The sequence below is a fragment of the Adiantum capillus-veneris genome, chromosome 15, assembly GCF_014529385.1.
Source record: "Adiantum capillus-veneris isolate H3 chromosome 15, ASM1452938v2, whole genome shotgun sequence".
In the NCBI taxonomy this organism is placed as follows: domain Eukaryota; kingdom Viridiplantae; phylum Streptophyta; class Polypodiopsida; order Polypodiales; family Pteridaceae; genus Adiantum; species Adiantum capillus-veneris.
Window position 1 is genome coordinate 31,279,422 of NC_140945.1, and position 12,110 is coordinate 31,291,531.

The following is a 12,110-nucleotide window of genomic DNA, read 5'->3' on the forward strand; positions in this document are numbered from 1 at the left end:
AGATGATTCTTCATCCAAGGCACACAAATGCATCAACAAGAGTGGTAAAATATATGCCATTCTTAGTATTGAGAGCAATTTTACTACTGCCTTTGATTGAATAAGAGACATGTTTGGCACGTGGTAGCATTCCCATAGAGATAGCCTCATGAGAAGTAAGCATATCATGATGATATGTAATGTGCTTTGTAGGACTAGAGTAAAAGTACCATACATGTGAGTCTTATAAGTGATGGGCATACATTATTTTTGACTAGGAGGATCATGCTAAGATTGTGCACTAAACACCCATTTTGTATCCTACAGAATCTGCAATTGAAGAAGCATTTGCACCGGCTGTATTTGCCTCTTTCTTACGATCATGTTTATCCTTTACCAGTCACTAGAGGTGGCAAAGTTAGTAGTATGATGGCTCAAGAAAGCAAGTGAAGTTTGAATCTCATAAGTGAACAAGATAGTTCTAAGTGTGAGCCTGATGATCAAGTAGAATCTTAAATTTAACTATCATGATTGCTGGACAAGGTAAGTGAGGTTGTAACAAACTTTGAGCACCGTGGTGGATACAAGGATAAAATTGAAGCTAAACTTAAGTGCGAACATCATGGACAAGATAGCTAAATAATGCTTAAAATTGATAGTTTATGGCGGAGATGGGTAAAAAAGAAGTGGGGCTGAAACTATCTCATGCTGTATAAAGCAGGTATTGAAGTTTAATGTCAACTTTAAGCCTTGTTTTCTTAATCACAACATGAGGTTTAATATCTCTGTGAGGTCCCATAGGGTATTCAACCAAGGAAACATTGGGAAGGTTGTTTACTAAAAATCTTCATAAAAGGATGGTAAAAGAAAATTTGTAGATATCCAAAAACATACAACTGGAGGGTGGACTTTGATGTATCCCTTTGTGTGGCATTATTTGGGAATCCATAAGTCAATGATTCACTTGTACCCACTCTTTGCATAAATAAACAATCTTTGCTATACAACATAGTAGCTCATCATTAGGCTCTTGAGGTTTCAAGTATATAAGAGCTATGGAGAAAATTCCAACCCTCCTTTCAGAAAATGAAAGATACATTCCGAACATGCGAGGCAAAAAAAAAGTGTGGATTGCATTGGCATAGGTGTCGTTCATTTAAGTGGAAGGAAAATTCCTCTTTCAGCAATCCATTTGAGACTTCACTCTACCACTCAATCATCTATTTGCACACTTTAATTGGAGCAAATGTCTACAAGCTTCAATGCGAGCTGTTAACATTTTCCAAATCTTCACCATCACAACATTTGCTAAGTTAGGTAGACCTTGGTAGCCCTACATGGAGTATGCAGAGAATCCCAAACATGAGAATTTCTAAAGGAGCAACTAATCTTAGAATTTAAAGAGAGGTGCCAGAAGCGTGCCACAAAAAGTCGAACCAGGTTCTCCGTAGAAGAAGAACCGGCTGAAGCTATGAGCTACCATTGCAACCGGCTTGGCATTAACAAGGCGACGATCTCACCACAACACACGAACAGAATTGAAAAGTTTTAATACTTGGAACTTGAAAACAAGCAAGTGCTAAACATAACTGAATGCAAAAACTCGGATGCCACAGCCGTACGACTACCACATCATCAATGCAAATCGCGACATGCCACCGATCCTGTCTCTTGCTCTTCTTTCTGTCGGCCAATGGCCAAGTCATGAATAACCGAGAAGACTACGAAGCCGGCGGTGGTTGGTTCTCCTGCGTAGTCGGACACTTGGCCAAAATATTGCGTCTTTCCCCGACATGTGTAGCACTTTCCCTGCTTGAGCCATTCTTGCAATGCGTGCCTCGTGAGAGGGTGTCGACCAAAGGGAAGCCAAGTACATGGTGCCTGTCCATGAAATGAAGCACCATTGCTGTGCATTACTTTCAAACTAATTTCCTGATCTTGGAGGCTTGCCCCTTTGAGGAAGTGGTGTCAAACTGCTGGATGAAAGCTAGTGCTTGCCTCTCATCCTGGTGGAATTCGCAAGGGTATCCAGGCATAGTGCCGTATGGGCATCCCTACTCCAAAAGCACATATGGCATATGGCCGAAAAGCAGCCGTACCAATGCAGTAAGGTCCAAAAGCACCTGCACTTGCTCCATAAGAACCGAATCGCCATCGGAGTGATATTTGAGAACGTTGGGCCCAAAAGGCCTGGAAAGGGTGGCATCTGCTGCCGCAAATCCTGCGGCGTATGACACGTCGTACATTTGCACAAGGAGAGGATTCTCTTTTTAGGTATTATCATGCATCTTGCTTTAACACCCTGTTGGATCTCAGCGTGTCGTATTCATGACTTCTCAACACCCAGTATTTATGAGCTCTCAAGCGCCAACATTGCGTTTCTTTTATGTTCTCTCGACAACTCAAGTACCCTTGTACACCAGAGGCAACCTCAAGTTCCACTCCTCTTATTCCTCAACGTCCAGCTCTCACGAGAGAAGTTTCTTGCACGATGGCAATTTGTAGCCTACTGAGGAATCTGGACCTCCTGTTTCAACTGTGAATTCGACCCCTCCCTCCATACCCCAATATCCAGGCTCTTGCCCTTTCATGTACCAAGCTTTGCCCTAAGCCTCTCAAAGATGGGTCGACATCTCCGGTGTTAAGGATCGTCACCGTGCTTTACACTTCCTGTAGGAATCTTTCCACAATGGATAGAAGTAGTACACTGAAGACTTAAAAGACTGCTCAAGTTGCTAGTTGCTGCCTGGATTGGTGGCGTCAAATTCGATACCTTCCCCGCTCCAACAGCAATTTGGTGTTTGTTGTTTACTGAAGATTTGAAGATTGGCAGCAGTTCAAATTTGCTCTTGCCAAGATGTAGTTGGTGGATTTGAACTCAACGCCCTTCATGTCATCATGCAACCTCTCCCTGCGCAGAAGCCTTGCCAAAGAACAATCAATGCTAAGAGTGCAATCAACCAGAGCTCACTTTTATATCTGTAGGGGCAGGGGCTGCGGGGCTGTCCATAGCCTTTGTGCACAGACTAAGAGTGCCATCAACTAGTTCACTTTTATATCTGCTGCAGGCGCTGTTGGACGTTTGGAAGGAGTATCTCCCCACAACAGCTACGATTGTGGATCAGAAGACCACGGGACAAATCGAAAACAAAAACAAAAACAATAGAGCATGCCTGGGTGACGGCCACAGAAGCAGATCACCGTCAGTGGGCGGGCAGAGAATCGATTATCAATTGAGATTGTGGGAGGGGGGTGCGCCAGGCCTCTGAGGCAGTGCAATACAGAGGCGACGCGCGCAGTCCCCGGGCAGCAAGCTGCCGGAAGGGGACTGCCCCCGTGAGAAAAATTAGGTTAATATCATGTGGCCCGATGGACCACGTATCAGATATTAAACTGATAAGAACAGATACTACACTTGATCTTAGCCAAAAGGCCGAGAAAGGTATGGGTTCCCCAGAGTGCCCGCATGGCTTTTATACCTGCCCCGCCTCGCGCCTTGCCTTCTGGGATAATTGCTTCTGCTATTCTTTGCAAGCCCGTGTTTACACTATCTAAGCATTTGTTCGTGATGCCACGCAAAGCTCTCGGCCCGCCCCGCCTCTCGCGCCTTGCCCTCTCAGATCATTGGCTCTCCGTCAAACTTTTCTACTTACTTCTATTTACAAGCACAGCTCCCGGAATAGCACACTATCTGAGCACCCATCCTTGAAGGTTTCTACGCTATTCACACGATGCCAACGGAGCTCTCGACTGTGCGCTTTTTTTGGCCTTGTAATAAGCACTTCCCTTTTGGCAGCTTGCTGCTTACTCTCTCTCAGCCGCCATAGTCTACGAGCTGTAAGAGATAAGCTCACTTTTGGTAGCTTAGTATCAGGCCATCTGTTTGTGCAGAAGCCAATCCATAACATAGGCCCTCTATTCTCTATACGCACGAGTCAAAAGAGGCAATCAAAAGTGTCACACACAAACAGGAACGAATCTACCCTGAGAATAGGCACCAATGTGCAGGTCATGAGGTTGAAGCTATGTCTTATTTTGTGTCCTTCATACAAAAGTCATCAGCGGCCACTCCCTCGATCTTTGATCCTTCCAATAACTAAGCTAAAGGCGAGGGAGTCTTCTTCGGTAGGTGAAGCTCTGAAAGGGAGAAGGAAAGGGTTGAAGGGATGATCGAAACAACAAAAAGGGACATTCTACACTGCATCGCAAGAGGATGCCTGATAAGTAGCACCGATGCTGTTAGAAACATGGCAGCTAAGTGGCACCAATGCTGTCCAATAGATATGCAACCTTGAGCCTGTTTCAAAAGCTCGACTACTGTGAAGAAAATGGATTGTACTATGCTTGATTCTCCAAAATGGATTGTAATTGAGTCCCAAAAACTCGCGACTTGTGTTTTGTTCAGTCGCACAGTGCTGTTCTAGTTCTGTCATGATTAAATTACAACATTTTGTGTGTGAACAAAGGTCCTAGCAAGTGGCCACAGCCTCACATGGACGAGGCACGGGGGCTCTCCCTAACCCAAGAGATATAAAGCTAGGGAGGAGTGTTAGTCGTCACCCAAGAAGCCCTCACGGCCTTTCGATGGTAGTAGAGAACGGACGACAGGAACCATGGCTTCGCATGTACGATGAGATGTCATCGGATCAATCGCTTTTGACAAGTCATTGATTTGATTTTGAGACCGCTCCAGCTGCGCGACGGATGTGTCCATGGAGGATATGCGGGTTGGACTACATGACGATCGCGGGTTCGTTTTGATATCCACGAATTGAAAGCTCTCCTCCATCGATGCCAACTTAACTACGCTCCTGGATCTAGTTAACAATTTCATAATACAGATTGCCAAGGATCGGTCTCACAAAAACCCATTGTGGCCAATCAAGGGACTAATGGCAGACCACCACCGTTTGAGTCTCTTCTGGTAGGGCACGAGAACCACAAAACTTCATCATGGATGAAGGACTTAAAAGCCGCCAGTGTATAGAGGTGAAGACAAGGAGAGGATATAAAGATGTGACGAATACGTTTTTGCACTACCATCGTCTCTGTGCAACTCTAGATGTATTCCGCTCTCTGGAAACGAGTTTAGAACTTAAAGACAAGGCCTACAAGTGGCGGATGTTACTAAATTCGAACAAAAAAACCTACAACCTGGATGTGAGTCCAAGTTGTGTTCCAAAAGGAGGTCCTTCTTGTTGAAGATGATGAAACAGGAAACAGAAGGAAGACAGCAACTCAGAGTAGGAAGAAGATGGAGAAGGAGAAGACACAGAGCTTGTGTACGAGATCTCTGTAGTCTGTCTCTCTGTATTGGAATAATAGAGTATATACAAACTCAGAGCTACAAAGCTTATATGAAACCCTAAGAGATAAGGTGTCCTTTCACACCGGATGTCCAGGGGGAAAAACCCAGTGGGAGAAAAGTGCCCCTGGTGAAGCGCGTATACACACTAACACTACTACATGTCTACACTTCTTACCAATAAATATGACATAAATTGGCAAGCTTGGGATGAGTGCTTCTCCATATTTATCATTATCAAGAAGTGATCCTCAAGCTAGATAACCTCAATGCGTTTGAGGAGCCACTAATGAGCAAGCTGAGGGTATGGTAATATAAGAATGGAAATAAGCTTGCTTTTAGAGCTAGTGGCAACCCGAAGAAGGGTACGTGTATAGATAGGGTTTCATATTTTCTTTGATTCAGGCTGGATTGTTGTTGTACTACTTTTGACATAAAAATATAGGGTTGCCCCCTACCTTCCTCCTCTGAATAATAAGGTGAGTCGGGATTCTTCATCCCTCACTTAGCCTCAATACAATTTTAGGTTTTTGTCATAATAATCAATATCTAATTCTCCTAAATGATTTTCTCATGTTAAACTGATCATTTAATATGGGGAAGTGCCAGGGGAGAAAAGGCTAGAATATTGATTAAGCTAGCACCAGTAGGGATCCAAAGGGGGGGCCATCTGCAAATGAGCAATGTGCAACAATGGACTTAAAAGACCCTAAGGTTCAACCCATTAAGACTTCCAAAATGCTAAGGTTCCAACATGCTAAGGTTCCAAAATTCAAAGGTTGTGTCCAAAGGCCAAACACCAGGGAAATTGGATGCTTAGTGTGTGTCACAAAAAGTCTTTGTGGATACCTACATAGGAGGGGGCGAGCCTTGCAAGTAGGGGATGAGAGAGAAACTCACACACACACACACACACACACACACACACACACACACACACAAGCTCCCTTTACACAAAGGGAATGAGGGACACATGTCAGCTCCCTAGCCCAGATGCCCACAAGGTGCACCCAATTCCTATTGGATGGCCTTGGAGGTGGACCAATGAGAATTAGGCTAGAGTAAATCTAGTTTAATTAATATTAAAACACTTAATAAAAGAACCAATAAGAATTAATCTCTCTAGAAGACTATTGGACAGTCTCCCAAGAGGACCAATGAATATTTAGCAGCCCAATGGCTTGCCTGATTCCTATTGGTCGGGAGCCAAAGGGGTCCAATGAGAGTTTAGCTGAATTAAATAATTACCTAAAGCTCTCACAAAAGGGGAAAGGGGGACACATGTCAGAAGGCTATCAGTTATGCTGCTTAATTACCATTGGCTAAGCTGGGGAGGTCCAATAGGATGCTAGCAAGAGCAAATAGCAAGAGGGGTCGACCAAGAGAGAGAGGGGGGGCTGATTTTTCAAAGGCATTATCACCTACACACTCACACTAGCTCATGTGTGAAGTAAAGAAGACTCTCTCTCCTTCTCAAGCTTTAATGGAAAGCTTATCACCTACTCCAAGCTTGTGAGAAGGAAGGCCTACACCAACAACTCTTGGTTTTGTGATGCAAATCCAACCAAGAGCCGAGCTTCATTGCATGCTCATCTCCTTTACCATGCTAATTACTAAGCTAAGCTATGCTAATATGAGTGATTATGTGAGGATATGTACATATTTCTCGTAAGAATACTCCTTCTTTCTCTCAATCTACTCTCATACCCCGCTAGCTCTCACCATCTTTGAAGGTGTGTGAGGTCTTGGGTCTGAGACCATGAGGGATGGGTATTTTGACATCCTTACTAGGAGTACTCAAATATGATAAATCTAAAGCATGGATATTGTTTGAGGAAATGATGGGTTGGCATGTTAAATCTGATACAAAATAGACCATCAGATGGAAGAGTCTTTTAATAATATATGTTTATCTCTCTTAATACTTGTCATAAAATCTAACCCAAATGATTTTCTCATATTAAACTAATCAGCTAATATGGGATAATAAACAGGACCAAGGGTTAGAATATAGACATCTGCTTACGGGTCTATCTCAACACAGGGCCAATGGTAAAGGGATCCAAATGAGAGATGGTTTGTCAAAGTGCAAGGCCAACTAATGGAGCTTAATAGTCCTTAGGGTTAGCTTCATTAAAGACCTCCAATGGTTAGTGCTAAAAGTACTTTGACCTTAGGCAAGCTAGGGCTGAGCTTGAGGTGGGAACCCAACCTAAGCTTGAAGTACTTGTCATGCTTACTGACTAAGGTGCTTGAGGTGCTTGGTGTGCTTGGTGACTAAGGTGCTTGAGGTGCTTGTCATGCTTGATGAGGAAGGTGCTTGAGAAGCTTCCCATGCATGGGGTGCTTGAGTCAAAAAGAGACCCTACAAAGGAGGGGGAAAGCCCCAAAGTTAGGGGAATCTTTGACTTAACCTCCCACTCACCACGGGGCACACTGACACATGTCAGACTCTCCCTATGCTTAACCACATGGTGTGCTTGAATGCTATTGACTGGGCTAAAGAGGGGTCCAATGAGCTTCTAGTTCTATTCAACAAATATTTGGATATTTGCAGGCTCTCTCTCCCAAAGGGATAAGGAGGACACTTGTTTAAAGACTACCCATGTGCTTGAAATGCATGTTGCATGTTGCATGTTTAGTGTTAGTCATCACCCACGAAGCCCTCATGGCCTTTCAATCGTAGTAGAGAAGGGACGACAGGAACCATAGCTTTGCATGTACGATGAGATGTCATCGGATCAATCGCTTTTGACAAGTCATTGATTTGATTTTGAGACCGCTCCAGCTGCGGGATGGACGTGGCCGTGGAGGATATGCGAGTTGAGGAAAGTGATGGATTGCATGACGACCGCGGGTTCGTTGATATCCAGAAATTGAAATCTCTCCTCCATCGATGCCAACTTAACTACGCTCATGGAGCTAGTTAAAAATTTCATAATACAGATTGCCAAGGATCGGTCTCACAAAAACCCATTGTGGCCAATCAAGGGACTAATGGCGGACCACCACCGTTTGAGTCTCTTCTGTTAGGGCACGAGAACCATAAAACTTCATCATGGATGAAGGACTCAAAAGCCGCCAATGTATAGAGTTGAAGACAAGGAGAGGATATAAAGATGTGATGAATACTTTTTTGTACTACCATCATCTCTGTGCAACTCTAGATGTATTCCGCTCTTTGAAAACGAGTTTAGAACTTAAAGACAAGGCCTACAAGTGGTGGATGTAACTAAATTCGGCAAAGAAACCTACAACCTGGATGTGAGTCCAAGGTTATGTTCCAAAAGGAGGTCCTTCTTAGTAATAGATAGGACATAAATTGGGAAGCTTGGGATGAGTGCTTCTCCATATTTATCGTTATCATGAAGTGATCCTCAAGCTAGATAACCTTAATGCGTTTGAGGAGCCACTAATGAGCAAGCTGAGGGTATGGTAATATAAGAATGGAAATAAGCTTGGTTTTAAAGCTAGTGGAAACCCGAACAAGGGTAGGTGTATAGATAGGGTTTTATATTTGCTTCATTGGACACTTGGGCCTTGGTAGGCGGCCGACCAATGGTCGTGAGTGTTAAAAAAAGAGCATCACTTGATTTTATCAGTGTGAATGCAAGTATTTTGTTGTGGAGCAGCGTGCAAGGGGCAAAATGTGGCAGCACCAAAAGAGTTGGGGGAGATGGTGACCGCCAGGGTCGTCAGTTGTTGCAGATGCAGTAGAGTTGAAAAAGACTCCACACAATGAGCAAACTAGTTTCTACCAATCTTGCAGCGATTGGTTGAGGTCGACCTCACACTACGTATGTGTAAAGGCGTTAGTTCACATGACCGTTGCCGACAAGCCGATTTCTAGAATCTTCATCTTTTTATAACCACACAAGTCTACAGAACTCTCGACTTGCCTCGCTTCCCACCTCGCCCTTTGTGTGTCATTTGGATTTCTAGTCTAAGGTACATGAATCGTGATCCAACTTCTTTCACAAAATTAGAACAAACTTATCAGACATATTCCTTAATGTATGTGGCAACTAACTCCATCAATACACTATGATATTGATTAAATTTGCCCTATTTCCTAGCACATCTTAAGATTTCAAAGACTTATGCCTTTCTGCCCAAAATATGGTTTTGGCTAAGGTTTTCTATTATTTTTGTAGTTTAGATTGGTGGTGTTTTGTCAACTTAACCTACTCTTAAGAACTTTATATGACAAAATGCAGTAAGATGAGCAAAACTTGAAAAAAAATGGCTAATGGGGGTGCAATGCACAACACTCTAAAAGCTATGAGAAATTGGAGATTGAACTGCTTTGTTTTACTCTCAATCACAACACTAAAGAGCGTGTTACTAAATGAAAGTGCAAGCTAGTCCTCAACTCCTAAACTCTATCAAGTGACAAAACCCTGTTTTGCCACTATGTTACCTAGTGAATTGGAATGGTTTTTAAGGTTTATAAGAACACTAGTACAACTACAAGATCACTTGACCATCATAAGATCAAATCCTCTATAGTGGTGCCAATGTTAGTACATCGCCGCAATGGACGTTTATAGCATACGTATTGGGCACTAAGATACACAATGTCAATACTTAGGGAAGCGATCTAGATGGGACACAGAGATGCATTGAGTTTGTCCAAACTTCACAAAGTGCACCTATTTAGAAAGATGCACAAGAGCAACCACAAATCAATAATCAACAATTGGTCTCGTCAGGCATAGTCAATCCTCACACCAACTAATCACTCAATGCTTTGAAGGTTTCTCAGGTAAACGAGCTCAAAATGCTACAAAATTCTAGGAGACTATAGAAACGGTCTAATAGAACACATCCTAACATTGAAAGTTTGATTCTAAGAGGTACACAAATTGCAATTCATTGACAACTAGGCCAACAGAAATGAATAGAAGTTGTCTAACATCACCTCCTAAGGTCTAGGAAATTGGCAGTGAATACACTCAAATGAAGAGAGCAATGTACTTGATCAATAGCAATCCCTGTGCTAAATAGCATCTCTTATATGGTCCTTAGTATAACACAGATGGTATTCATGTGGCTCATTAAAAAGTAGATGAATAGGGTGTTTGATGTGCATGTCCCTCCCCAATCTTTTTCTACAAACATCCTTCTTATTGGGAGAAACATATGACTCAAATTGCCAAAATGAATAAACTAGCTCCTTCAAATCCTCAAATATAGAACTATAACGTTGTTGTTTCCAGCATGCTGCTAATGAGAATAAGCCAGAACCATGATCTGAGGTGGCTTGGACACTGGACCTTGCCCAACACAAGGATGGCTTTCAGACCTACATAACCCTTGCCACATTACCTGTTGGGTTTTAGGCCTATTCTTACCCATGTGGGAAGCTACCCTATCACAAACTAATAAATACCACCCTTTAGTCTAGAGTTTTGCATGCTAAAAGGGGTAGTTAGCCTATTTACTTAAATTCTGTATATATGTAAATGGCTTTCAATAATCATGACATAGCATGCAAGTTTGGTCAAACTCTCTCTCTCTCTCTCTCTCTCTCTCTCTCTCTCTCTCTCTCTCTCTCCATAGCTTGCATCAAGTGGCACCCACCATAGCCCCGCCATGTACCTAACAGTGATATTAGAGCATCAGGAGGTCCCTGCTATGGCATTTTGAACATTGGTGTTTTTGTGGCACAAACTAAGTCAATGGCAATCTACTCTATGCAAGCATGGCATTTTAATGTCGTCCAATGGTGGGAAATTGGTAAGTGACGCTTGCAGTAGATGTAACACACAAGCATTTCAAAACTCTACCCTTGACAACGCTTGCACAAAGGTCATAATCGATGATGCTAATTAGTAGACCTACACCAATGTTCCAAAATGCTTGCTATAGAATGGTGCTAGAGGAGGAGAAACTATAATACAAATGCCTATTGGAGGGGGGACCAGCTCCATATGCATTCGGTCCTCAAATGTTGTCATGTTCTCTAAACTCTCTCTCTCTTGCAAAAGTATTGTTCAATGCCAAGTTAACTAAGTACCATGTTTATGTTGCTACCATCAATGAAGTTCACCCGCCATGCTCACAAAAGTGCTTTATCTAATTCCCTAATTCTGATGCTCTCAAATTTCATAGGCCATTTCCATTACATTGGTATCAGAGCATTTTGGTTTCTCTTTTCTTGCTTAAGAAAAGAGGTTTATAAGTAGCCTATTAATGGTTGATTTTGTTAATTATATTAGGGTAAGTGGGATTGGGATCTATTATCAATTTTTTTGAGCCCACTATGTGAAATATGGTGCACACCTCGGGACATTTGGTCTTAATAATGGAGTCTTTTTAGACTTGCCTACGGCTTTACCATTATTGAGCCATAAGAAGTCCAAAAGGAGCTATCCCTTGGTAACTCTACTATGTTAGACCCACTCCACTACTCTCTGTAATTAAACAATTCTAGCCGTGGGTGTAGATGCTTAAGTACTGATTTTAAAAGGCTAAGAGGAGTAGCAACTAAGGTTTTGAATTTCCAAAGCATACACTAAGTAAACACACAAATTTTGTTAACATGGCTGACAATAACCAAGAGAGTAGAATGAACATTGATAACTTTAATTTTGCACATAAAGGTGCTAATGATGATGCCCCCATGTTTGTTAATTATCTTGTTACTAGGTTGCAACAAGCTATGGGAAACCCCTCTTTGCAAGCCGAAGTTACTCAACAACTTCGTGCTTATGGGATTTCCTTCCCTCTCCAAGAGGAGAGAGAGCTTAGGAGGCCTCTTGATGAGACCCCAAAAAGAAGACTCTCTCCCATACGAGAGGAGGAATTCAAACAACAAGAAAGT

General features: G+C 42.6%; 1 non-coding gene across 1 annotated transcript; it reads right to left on the reverse strand.

Moving 5' to 3' along the window:
* Positions 1–3,226: 3,226 nt before the first annotated feature.
* LOC147440469 (U2 spliceosomal RNA) lies at positions 3,227–3,425 on the reverse strand. Its single transcript, XR_015184387.1, has one exon. It is a non-coding gene; the product is annotated as a U2 spliceosomal RNA (small nuclear RNA).
* Between the last annotated feature and the right edge of the window lie 8,685 nt (positions 3,426–12,110).